The sequence below is a fragment of the Belonocnema kinseyi genome, chromosome 2 (genome assembly GCF_010883055.1).
Source record: "Belonocnema kinseyi isolate 2016_QV_RU_SX_M_011 chromosome 2, B_treatae_v1, whole genome shotgun sequence".
Lineage (NCBI taxonomy): Eukaryota > Metazoa > Arthropoda > Insecta > Hymenoptera > Cynipidae > Belonocnema > Belonocnema kinseyi.
In genome coordinates, this window is record NC_046658.1 from 145,214,575 (window position 1) to 145,228,626 (window position 14,052).

Below are 14,052 nucleotides of genomic sequence, written 5' to 3' on the forward strand. Positions count from 1 at the left end.
TACAAGCTATCTAAGGATGATACTATAGAACGCCACCTCAAGGTAGGCCTAGTGGCGCCATCTCTTGGTCAGGCCGGAAACTTATCAATCCACCCTCGTACAGTCAAGCATATAATTGTGCATTTATGCTTTATTTATATCCGCATGAAGAATATAATATACATGGGTACAGAAAAAGGCGTCCTTGAAAATACATTAATGGTCAGATCACATGTTAGAGAGGACATCTCAACAAACATAAATAATTCATCAAGTATTGAAAACGAGAAGCTACTTAAGCTTTGCATTTTATACTAAAAACATCAAAAAACAGCAAATCCCAAATGATTTACATTACTCAAGATTTTCAAAAAATAGAATCTTATCACATTCAATTTTGTTAAAACTTTAAGAAAAATGTCTGCGGGTGAAGATTCAAAGTAGGGATTTATCCATCACGGTCAAATCGCTTAATGATGGTTCACGCGCTTCGCGCGTCAACATGTATTCACCGCGTGCTACGCGCTCGGTCTTTGTGTTTCCCCCGCATTCGTGTGGAGACCTTTTAAAATTAAAGGTCAAGAAGTCGACAATTAAAATTTGGTACTTGTAAGTTATCTCTTGTTGAGGCTCCTTTAGCTTTAACGAAGACATAATAATTGCGCATCTTGTGCTTTGCACTCGATTTTGTTTAAAATGTAAACTTTTCTGCACTATTTCCAACTTATTGTGCACTAATTTTTATTCTCACTTACAATTAAAAGGCTATCATTTTTATGAATTTATGTTATTGCAATTCATAATATGTATTGTTATTGAAATATTCGTATTCTCATTTTCTTCTATTAAAAATTTTAAAAAGTGAGCGTCATCTACAAAAAAAAAATTTTAATTAGACTTTGTTTTTCAACTTGTGCCGTTTGTATAAAAACTTAATCGTTCTATTTTTGATGTTGTTTTTTACGAATAAAACCAAAAACTAGGCGTAATCTAAAAAAGTCAATAATAACCAATTTGTGTATCTTCTTTAGGTGCACTATCCTCACCCATTCATTTTCTGTTGTAGAATTTTTTCTATTTTTCATAATTTTTTGTGCCGTAAAAATTAGAATTTTTAATTGTTTAAAAAAAAACTTAAATTATAATATTGTAACACATAAAAAAGTCAGTTTTTTTTTCATCAAAAAAAGTAATTAGGATAAAATGTTCATCTTCTCATTACGACGAATAATCGAACATAGAATTTTCAAATCTTGAAAAAAGTCATCTAAAACACTTTAAAAATGCGCTAAATTATCGAGTAAGGCCAATCCAATCTGTCCATTCTTTTGAAAGTTATCGTGCTATAAAAACTAGGAATCGACAGACATAATAATTAACGAACAGGCTACATTAAGAAAAACCTCATCCAAAGACTTTCAATATTAATATTAACATTTATTAATTATTGCAAAGAACAAAAAGCGTTCTTACACGTATCCCTTACACAAATAATGATGATAATTGAAACCTTGGGAGATATAAAGTTGGACCAATATAGATCTGTTTTTCTAAAAGATCAGTTCCAACTCTGAATGTATATTGATAAGATTGTTTAAATGGAGCTGCCCTCCCACCCCCGGGCAGTTACTGAAAAAGTGGGCATCAGCTAATCAAAATTAGCTACTTGGAATAGGGAATGCCAACTAGTACACTATCATAAAATCTTTCAGAAAATTCCATTTGTCTCTAAATTAGTATCATTCATTGCCTTCTACTGTATTACAAAATGCAGATCGCCACTGGTACCCTATTGCTTGCTATTGCTGTTTTCCTCAATTATATTGGTAAATATATAATATAGTAATATTATATTTGAAATCTTAAGCTAAATTTTAAAATAGATCGATCAATTCTCTACTAAGAAGATTATTTTTAACCAGAAGAGATTAATTATATTAAGCCATACAACTTAAAAATAATTTTTGCACAAATTACAATCAATTCTTCCAAGTGAATAGGCTGGCCTCTGTCATCCAAAGTGTATAAAAAAATCTTTTTAAATTCCGTTAGAATTCCTTTGAAAAAATTGAAAAATTCAACAAAATTGTATTATAAACACCTCGGCAAAGTTTTCAATAATTTTGAATGCAATTCAGATATTTGCCATAATTTTTGTTAAGTATTTTGTTATGAAAAGTAGTTTTACTAATGTCTTTTTTTCAAATTCGCGCTGATTTTCTCTTCAGTAATGCGATAGAACATATGGTCATTGTGTGATGTATATTTTTCAGAAACATAGTAAATTGGTACACACTAAAAGTCGATAGTGCAAATGTGTATATAAAAAAAAATAAGATAAAATGATTACACTTTCATTTTGCACATTTCCATGAAATATTTTTATTTTTTTATTGATTGAATAGATACATCTATCATTAAGGAATAGAGAAGGTATCAGAATACTTTATAAAGCAGTTTTCTGTTTCAAAATACCATCCTTTTTTATTGTATATGAAAATCAATCAATATTTACCAGTTTGAAATTCTTTTCATATATTAAATGATTTCAAATCTTTTTCTAATCAGAGAGTCAAGTTTTCACTTCTAGAACTTTCAAACTAAGGAAATTTCAAAAGCAAATTATGCAAAAAATATAAAAATTATTATTGTTTTCAAATCATCCAAATCATTGATATTTTGAATTTGAATTCCAAAACTGTATCATTAAGAAATTTTAATTTTCAAAATTGAAACCTTTTAAATTTTCAACGCTTACAATATAACGTTTTACAATTTTTTAGAATGACAATTTGTAAATTTTTTATTTTAACCGGAAGTTTATAAACATTTTTAAAGAAAATATCCACGTCTTGCACCGCGCCCTCGTCTGCGATTTTAACTAATACGTAGACTCGTCAAAAAAGTTCATCTCCCCCTCCCACGTTGAATAGTGAAGAAGTAGTTGAAAAATAAATTTCAATATTATTTCGTATTTTAATTTAAAAATTGCATTAGAATAAATTTTATAAAAATGTTTCCTCTTTTTTAATTATTTTTCTCTGAACCTTCTCCCTAATTTCATTTTATAATGCATGTTATATCAATTACATAAACATACACATATTGCTGTTTTTTGCAGAATTAATAAGTTCACAACCCCGGAATTTGAAGGATTTATTTCCTGGATACAACGGCGTCATGCCTCCACTCGAAGAATTGAGTTATGAAGGTCAGTTTCGAAATTTCGAAATATTTCGTGAGTACCGTATGAACTTCATTCCGGAACGTTTATTAAAAAGGGATCATATCATAGTTGGATATATCTCGTGGGGTGCAATTCACAACCCAAGCTCTTTATTTTCTCAATGGGGAAATTATTATATCGTATTTGACATAAATGAAGAAAGGTGGATTACTTTGTCTCGTAATTTAGCTATGCAATTGGGTGCAAGCCGTAATCGTAATCTTGTTCTGGCACGCGATGAAGTTGCTGCTACACACAGACTGGCATCGAACAATCCAGCATACAAAAAAGCACACCTCAAAGCATGCAAACAGGCAAATGTTCGAGCAGACATTGTTGAAGAACAGCAAATACGGCTTTTGTCCGTGGAAGAAACAACCATCGCAAATTCCATTGAAGTTATCAAGCAGGAATACAATCAAGAATATAATCGTGTATTTGCTATCTATTTACATAATCATGGAGAGTTAAATATAAACGGGTATAGAGGAAGGAATCCTTGAAAGACATTACTTTTCAGGTCACATTGAACAGGACTCATTAACAAATAGAAATGATACATAAAGTATAGAAAAAGGAAAAAAAATTAGATGTTGCGTGTCATACTAGGAATCACAAAAACCAACAAATCCCAGATGATTCCCGTTGCTTGAAATTCCGAAGAAATTCAATTTTATTAGTTATTTTAGCTATTTGGTTCAAAATCCTGACATGCTGGAGTCATTCTGAGGATGGATTCATATTTAGCGACCCAAAGAACATATAGTACACCTAGTCATCTATCTGTAGACCACCGAAAATATTTTTTAGTCCTGCGTGGTTTTCGAATAATTTCCACTGATGTTGAGGCAAGCCTTTTCATGGTTAATTAAAAAAAGTATATGGGTAGTTATAAACATTCTCTCACTGGAAATATTTAACATAACATTTTCAGAAAAGAATTAAAAAAATTAATCATTCTATTAAAATCCTCGCGTGGCTCGAATTGTTTCCCATATTTATCACTGTGCATCTCGTCGCACGTAAAACATATAAATGTGAATCGAAATGTAAATCCATAGTCAAATATAAATATAATTAAAAGCTCAAGTCTTGTTAAATCCTTATGATTACAAGTCCTCTATACTGTGTAATGCAACGGAATTATTAATTTAATTAAAATTGCATTTAATAATCTCCTATTACCTTTTTTCATTCCCGTTTTTTTTGTAGAGATTAAATCATCCCTGCCGATTTTTTTCTATTTGACTTGAAAGATAACACATATTATTTGAAACTCCTCGTTTTTAATCAAACATCAATCTTTTCGGTGAAAAACATATAAATATGTATTAATTCTTGCGCAGAAAGAAAAACCTTAGCACATGTATCCATCATACAAATAATGATCGTAAATAATCTGCTTTTCTGAAAGCTTAGTTTACACTGTGGGTGTACGTTAAAAATATTGTTTAAATGCCGCTATTTGTTCTAAGACATACAGATATACGTGAAAATAAAACAGAAAATATAATATAGTCTATTCATAATTTTAGGAAGATTAGAAAAAACACGGTTATTCTCTTGCTTTTGTCTAACGCTCTTTTCACAATAAACGAAAAACGGAAATACTAGAGGATTCAAGTTTTTATGAAATTTTAAGCAAAAAAATGTTTATTCTCAACGATAAATGTAAACGCTGATTATTCAATTCAAAACGATTTTAATTATAAAACTGAAATAGGTTCATTTAACCCAAAAGATGAATTTAAAAGAAAATGGTTACCTCTCGAACAGGTAAGAATAATTTCAAACCGAACAGATGAATTCTTTACAAAACAAAACAAAAATATTACTATCTTACCTAACTACATGAATTTTCAGAAATCTTTTAAGCTAAACAACACTATGTTTCAATTTTAAATGAAGGATTATTTTTTGTCGGGCGTTGTTTTGCTTACCATTTTTATTTTGGATTGGTTTCTTAAATTTAGCAAATGCTAAAACTCTAATCTGTTTTCTGACGCAAAAAGTCATAGCAATACATTGTTTGGCTTTCTGAGTACTACGAAAGGTCGAACATAGAATTTTTTAGACTTGAAAAAATTGCTAAACAAATTTTCGAAAAAGCTATAACTTTGAGCATATAAAAACGCTTTGGAGACATTGCATTATGAAAATAAAAGTTCAAACATAGATTCGGCAAAGTAAAAAAATGGTGTTTAAGAAAACCGTAATCATACACGTTTCGATGAATTTTTGCATGTATTTAATAATTTCTTATAAAAAATCAACATAGAAAATAACAATCTGTCAAATTATACGTATACCTTTGAACCTGAAATATTTATTTTATCCAAATAAAACTTAACAAATAAAAACAGAGAGTTTTCTGGAGGAAATAAAGTACATATTGGCAATCAAAAGTTGAGTTTATTTTGTATAATATTATGTCTCTATGAAAGAAATTTTGGAAACCTTTTCCATATGAAACTCTTTATTAAAATGAAACAGCGTAAAAAAAATTGTTCAAAATGATACCGAACTCAATATCATTTTGATATGCAACAAAAATGGTAACGAATTCAATAGTATTTTGATCGACCGTAAAACGAAAGTTTACTGGTATTTTGGGAGCTTCTAAGCATTTGTCGAGTTTTCATGTTAGTTGGTATAAAGAACCAGCCCTGTGCATCTGAGAACAAAATGGCGATCCCTTAGTGTCCTAAGTTGGTTAGTTCCTAATATCTTCAGCGCGGCGCTAGTTTCCCCATCACTCCCTTTTTTTCGCATTGTAAGCAATGAGAGTAAACCACTTTATTTTTATTTTCTAATTAATAAAATGTTATTTTCATTTAAATAATATTGAATTGAAAAGAATGTTACTCATTTTATATTTCAAAACAATTTTCCAAACAATGTATATAGATGCTAATGGAAAATATGAATTAAAACTTCACCCAATAAACTTGGTAAAGTGGAATATTAGATTTTAATTTCAATAAAAAGTTAAATATAATCCTTTTTATATCTGAAAACGCAGTAAATAATATTTATATTAATGAAATAATTAAATATTTTTTTGAAAAAAGTTTTAATTGTATACAAATTCAAACTTAATATTTGAGGTTGTAGCGAGTACTTATAATTTTATAAAACGTCTAAGATGAAAATATAATCAATGTTTTAACATCTTTGTTTTAAATACTTAAAAAAATATAATGATAAAAGAGAGCAATTAAAGAAATTTATTATTTAATTTTTTACTGATTATTAAATAAAATGTTTTCAAATGTAAATTTAGTTAAATTCAATAAGAAATACATTATATCTATTATATAATCATAAGCGAGATATTTCACATGGTAAGCTTAAACTTAGTACTATTCACATTTTTCTCCAGAATTTTTTACATACCATTAATATTGTTAATTTTTTTTCGACACTAAACTTTACGAATCATATTTTACTTTTTATTCAAATTCATATCTAAGATATATTACACTTTTCCAGGATTATTGTACGACCATATAAATCATATTTTGTCTTTAGTTTTCATAAAGAATGATTGAAAAAGTATTTTGAAATGTTAAATGAGTAAAATTGTTTCAATTTCAAGAATTTTTTTGCATGGAAATAACATTTTTTTAACTGAAAAATTAAAAAAGTGATTTAGTCCCATTGCTTTCTATGTCAAAACAGGGAGTGATGGGACAACTAGCGCCGCGCTGGAGATATTAGGAACTAATCAACTTAGGACAGTTGCGGGGTCAAGTTAAAGTCTGAAATATAGAGAGATCCACAGGGCTGTAAAGAACTCAGAAACGATGGGAAGAAGGTTTCTCCCTTGGGGGTCAATAAATGTAGCAATTAATGGTGTAAACGTTTAGCACATGCTATTCTTTGCAAAACCCCTCCCAGTGGGCACAAAGTTTGCCTACGTCTTTATGACATCGTTACGACATCTTTACGATAACTATATGACATCCTATGTCCATGTCGTTAAGGTGTCCTTACGATATCGTAAATAAGTCGCATGATCTGACGATATCTTCACAATATCGCAAAGACACTGAAACGGCATGGAGATAGGATGTCGTAAAGTTGTCGTAAATATGTCGTAACGATGTCGTAAAAACGTCGCCAAATTTTGTGCCCACTGGGCTTCCAGTAGGATATTCATTACTTGTTCACACCTTTTCACTGTTTTGCAGAAAATTAAACTTTTTTGGTTAAAAATGTAACTGTTCAGTAGTAAGTTCTTCTTTCTAAGTTATAAACTCAACTACTCAGATAAATGTTAATCTATTGTATTAAAATATCAACTGCCGCGTTTTTCGTCAAGGACGCATCCTTTTGTGACGAATGTCTGGCTTCAAACTTGACTGTCCAGAAACTGGCTGAACTCAGGAGATCACTTTGTCAAAATTGGAAAAATGAAGTAATTCTAATAAAGTCAGATGGAGCTTTTTTTCTGCTCAGAAATGTTATTAATTAGTTCATTTAAGTGTTTTTTGAAAATTTAACAATTCTGTTTGAAATTATTCTTCTTAGTTAGAAAGCATACTGTTTTGTAGAAAGTTCGTTTTTTTACATTTACCATAACATGCAACGGTTTCGGGAAATAATTCTACAATCTTTCTTTATGAACAAAAAATTGCAAAACAACAAAAGGAATAATACATAAAAAACACACTTCTGACGTTAATTATTATTATTGATTATTAAAAGAATGGAAAAACGCTAGTACATATATTATTGATAAATATGTATATAGCATCATTAAAATCTTGAAAGAGATAAAGTGGTGACAGTGGTGACTGAGATTGTGCTAATTAGCCAAACATACACCACGTGTACAACTTTTCTATGGGGAAGGGAGGACAGAAGGTAAAGAAGGAAGAATCAACCAATCAAAATTAGCTACGTGGAATATGGAGAGAGTATTACTACACATATGAAAGAATCTTCTGGAAAATTCCGTATTTCTCTAAATAAGTGTCATTCACTGTCATCGACTGTCATATACTGTCATTAACTGTGTTGAAAAATGCGGACAGCCGCTAGTTCTCTATTGCTCGCTCTTGCTATTTTCCTTCATTCTTTCGGTAAATACATAATCTTTATATTTTTTAGTTAATTTTTTAAACATATCAATAAATTGTTTACCAAGAAGATTGTTTTAACCCATAAAGTTGCATTTTATAAAATCATACAAGCTGTATAGCATCACTCCACAAATTAGAAAAAAAATCAAAGAGTCAAAAAACTAAGTCAAAATGATACAGGCTTTTTTTGATATTTCCAGAAATAAAATTTTCTTTACGTTGAAATCTCTAGAAAACTTCAAAATTTCTTTTTAAAATCATTTTTTCTGAGAATCTTGAAAAATTGAACAAAACCGCCCTAAAATCTGCAAGATTCCGAATTTTTAAATGTATTTAAAGATTAAAACTTTATTTTGAGATTGCTAAGAAAATTTAAATGTTTTCAATTCAAGTGAATAGTTTTAAATTTTGTAGATTTAAAATTATGCCAAAAAGTATTAAGGAACAGGTTAAGACAATTTTTCTACTGGACTGGATTAAAAAGATGACGGTAATAATTTTAGTAATTTTGAATGGAATTTAGACATTTCGGAATTTTTTAAATGATTTATTATTAATTAAAAATAAAAAATTTTTAAAAAAGTTTAAAATAAACTCGTGCGCAATTATAAATGATAGGTGTAAACGTTTATATGCTAAACAATTAAACTAAAATAATTATTTTAATTTCTCTCATATTTATGAAATATTTAATAATATTTAATAAATAATTATATCTGTTATAAAGATATAATGAAGGCGTACAAATATTTTATGTAACGAATATTATAATCAAAGAAAACTTACTAACTCAAAATTCTGTTAAATATACAAAAATTTTTAATATTTTGAAAATTAATTATGATAGTATTATTATTATTTGAACCAAAACTTAAGCTGACTTAAAAAAAATTGATCTCTTTTGGTTCATCTTTTACGTCTTACATAAAAATTTGAATATTTCTTTTATTCATTCAAGATGATCCCAGAATATAATCTTAAACCAAAAAAGACGAATTTGAGAAGAATTTCGGAAATCTTTTGGAACGGTTGAAAATATTTTTAAATATTCTGTTTAAATTATTTCAATTATACAATTTTAAATTGTCAATCTGAAAAGATGCATAATGAAATATGAATAATGCATTTTGCGTTATTTTTCAATCTAAAAAATACTTAAATTTTCAAAATTTACGATTGCAAATTGAACACGTTTTATGTGTTGCAATTGAAATATCTGAAACTTCAAAGATGAATAAGCAAAAGCCATTTCGTATGGTTATGGAAATAAGAAGTCAATTCTTCAATTCTAGATCTTTCCAACTGAAGAATTTTCGGAATAAAGTTATCGAAAAAGTCCCTCTTTTCAACCTAGGTGCATAATATACGATTTTTATTGTGCATCTTTGTCTTCTTAATTTTCACACAAATAGTAAAAAAGATAGGTTCGAATTCAGAGTGAAGAAATTAATTTTTATAGCATTTCGTTTTTTAATGGGAAAATGGCCTGGAAAAAACAAAAAATTTCTTTTTCTGTTGGAATTTATTTTTTCCAGTACTTCTCGCTGCTTTATTTTTATAATGAATGTTATATCTATTACATAATCATTCACATATTAATGTTTCATCTTACAGAATTAATCAGTTCAGAACCGAGGACTTTAGAGGATTTATTTCCTAGATACAATGGCGTCATGCCTCCGGTCGAACAATTGCGCTTCAAAGGTCAGTTTAACAATTTCGAAACATTTCGTGAGGACCGTATGACATTCATGCCGGAACCTTTTGTAAAAAGGGATCATATCATATTTGGCTATATATGGTATAATTCATTTCAAGATCTAAGTAAATTATTTTCTCATTGGGGAGATTTGTTTATCGTATTTGACATGAATGAAGACAAGTGGGTTACTTTGCCGCGTGAATTATCTCGGAAATTGGGTGTAGACCGACGTGTCTTACTTGTTGTTGCGCGCGATGAAGTTGCTGTGAAACACGTATCAACATCAAACGATCCAGTATACAAAGAAGCACACGACAGAGCATGTAGGCAGGCAAATGATCGAGTAGATATTGTGGAACAAGAGCAAGTGCAGCTTCTGGACGGGCTGAAAACAAACTTGAGAAACAGCATCAGAGTTATCAAGGAGGAATACAGTGAAGCATATAATCGTGCATTTACGCTTCACTTACATCTTCATGGAAAATATAATATAAGCGGACAGAGAAAAAGACACCCTTGAAAAGAAATTAATTCTGATTTCAATTTAGAGAGGGGGCCTCAACAAACCGATAATGCATAAAGTCTAGAAATGGGAAACATATTTTCCATAGCGCGTGAACTCGAATTTTCAATAGATTTGCTATAAAAAACAATATGCATTACGGGAATGTAACAAAACGATCGCAGTGTTTCATCTCTTGCTATGCAACATAAGAAGTTCTCTGTCTGAAGACACTATGCTAGGATTGTATCCATCACGGCGAAACCGCTGCATTTAGTCTGAAATACAAGTTATTTTAGCTATTTAGCAAACTCGTATGAAATTAAAAAAAAAATTTTTTTTGTTAGATCTGTGAAATCACCAAAATGAGATTTTACTGAAATTAAATATATATGTATGTACTTAAATTTTTTTGATACTAATACAGATATTTTGAAAGTCGGCCGCAGCCGCTGGTGTATACAATTGATAGAATATTTTCTTAGTGGGACCCCGTTAGGAAGATGCACTAGCGACGACGAAATTTTGTCAATGTAATGTAATTATTAGTTTTAGTGGAAATAAAATTAAGTAAAATAACATAATATTCATTTTTTCATTCATTTAGTCAACATTTAGCTCCTACATTTCCACTCGCTTATCAAGGTTTCTTTTTCCAATAGTCGATTCCAGGTGAAAGATTTACCGCAGCAAAGATTAACATTGCAAGATAATCTTTACATGAATCCAGGATAATTTTCAGTTTTTAATCTTGCCTAGTTAATTTTTCGCCTTAAATTTTTCGTCGTTAAACTTAGTTAAGTATGAGAGAAATAGGGATTCCCATCTGTCAGTTGCTTTATTCGCTTTTTGCTAAATGGTATAAATAGTTTATAATTAGTCTACAATAGTGTAATAAAAATTTCGAAGGAGATATATCGGTAAGAACAAATTTCTTTTTGTTTCTTCTCTTGCTGATTTTACAAGTTTTACCGAAATTTGCTCACTTCAGCGTGACGCAGCAGAAAGTTTCAGAATTACAGTGAAACTTCTCTATAGCGCCGATATTGAGGTAGACGGTGTTATACCTATATGCGGCGCGTCAATGTGTTTAATTTCTAACCGTTGTAAGTCTTACCTGCAACAAATTTTAAATTTTTGTTTGTCTCTGTTGCCTTAAATCTTTTGTCTAGATTTATCGTTCGAATTGACTTGTACATTTACATTCTATTATTACATTACATTTTATCATTCACATTCTGTTATTATATTACATTTTATTATTTACATTCTATTTCGCCAAATAGAATGTAAACTTTAACAGCGGGAAACTTTACATGCAGCAGAATTTAACTTGAGTTTTTGCTGTGATCTGATCCATAGCCTTTTAATATTAATAGTGATATTAATATTTATTAATTATTCGGGAAAACAAAAAGCGTCAGTACACATTTCCATCATACAAATAATGATAGTAATTGAAACCTTGGAAGAGATAAGGTTGAACTAATAATGCTACGATCTGTTCTAAGACACAGAGTTATGCATGAAAATACAATTGAAAATATATATCGTATTTATAATTTTAGAACGATTTAAAAAATTAAGATTTTTTTCTTTCTTCTTTCTCACACACTTTTCAGATAAAACGGGTAAAGAAAATACTACAGGGAGAGATAAATTTGGTTCAATAGAGTTGTTTTTCTGAAACCTGTATTCCAACTTTAGGTGTATGTTGATAAGATTGTTCATGTGCCTCCTTTCGTTCCATTAAATATAAGCATAGGGGAGAGTGGGGATAGGTGGATCAGATCTTGTCTTTCTTGTCATATTTTCTACAAAAATATAAAGCAATAATCTTTTCTACATTATTATGAAAGGTATACCATTCTTTTATAATTTCCAAAATGATTTACAGTTAAATACATTCATTCATAATTGTTGTTAATCGTTAACTTTTTAGTGTCATTTGACCCAAGTGTCCCCACCCGTGGGAATACTTGGATCAACCTGTGGGCATAGTTGGATCATTCTGGAAAGTGTACAGTTTTTTGGACAATTTACCTGAATTCGCACAATAAAATGAATTAGAAGCTATTTAAAAAAATAAATTGAGTCGATTGCACGCTAAACGGACTACCCTCCACCCCCAGCCACCCCCACCCCCTACAAATATAGGAAACACCACTAACCACCAACTGTATTTTCGAGAGATTTGACCCTCTTAAACATGTATTCTGAGATTAGCTCGGGTTTACTATGGTTTTCGGGGTCGCCGAATACAAATCTGGCGTCCTTTGACTTTCATCGCGGCAGGTTCAAGGTCATTGGAAGGTCAAATCGAGAGAAAACGGTAAAAAAATCCAAAAAAATACGTTATAGGTTTTTGGAGTCGCTAATTACGATTCTGGCATCCGTTGAACTCTATCGCTCCAGGCTCAAGGGCATTTGAAGGTCAAGGACCTTGAACCTGACGCGATAAAGATCAGCGGACACCAGGTTCATAATCAGCGACCCCAAAAACCTATAACATATTTTTAAAAAAATTTTTTACCGTTTTTTCTCGATTTGACCTTCAAGTGACCTTCAAATGACGTTGAACCTGAAGCGATAGAGTTCAACGGATGCCAGATTCGTAATTCGCGACTCCAAAAACCTATAACGTATTGTTTTGGATTTTTTACCGTTTTCTCTCGATTTGACCTTCCAATGACGTTGAACCTGACGCGATAAAAGTCAAAGGACGCCAGATTTGTATTCCACGACCCCGAAAACCATAGTAAACCCGAGCTAACCTCAGAATACATGTTTAAGAGTGTCAAATCTCTCCAAAATACAGTTGGTGGGTAGTGGTGTTTCCTATATTTGTAGGGGGGTGTGGGTGGCTGGGGGGTGGAGGGTAGTCCGTTTAGCGTGCAATCGACTCGGGACACTTATAAGATACTACCATGATTTTTTCAGATTTTTTGGTCCAAAAATAAATCAGGCCAAAAAATGATCCATCTACCCCTACTGAACATTAGTTAATTGAAATTACTCTGATAATTAAAGGGTAAAACATAACCTTAAAACTTTTGCACAAATTAATAGTAACATGAATGTACTTACGTCAAGTATACTGTTTATGGATACAGATACGACAAAAAAGAACAATACATTAATTCTGAAAAAGTGGCAAGTTGCGAATTAACCGATTTCAATCGCGAAAAATTTCCATCGTACATAACAACCACAAAAAACGTTGCAGGTTTCTACTTCCTAAGTCAAGTTAGGTTATAGGTAGGACTGCCAACCAATATCAGCGTTACGCAAAAACTCCTAGTGGTTTTAAAAATGTCCCTAGTGATCCACTTATCCCCGTCATCCACCTATCCCCACTCTCCTCCACGTGGAAATAGACATTTTATTTCTCTCTAAATCAGTGTCATTCACTGTCATCTACACTTTTTAAAAAATTCAGATCTCCGCTGATACCTTATTTCAGGATGCTTTCGATATTTTTAAACATAATAAGATTTTCAGACATTTTTGAAGAAAAAATTATTGCAACTTTTATCAGGAATCTTAAAAATTAATG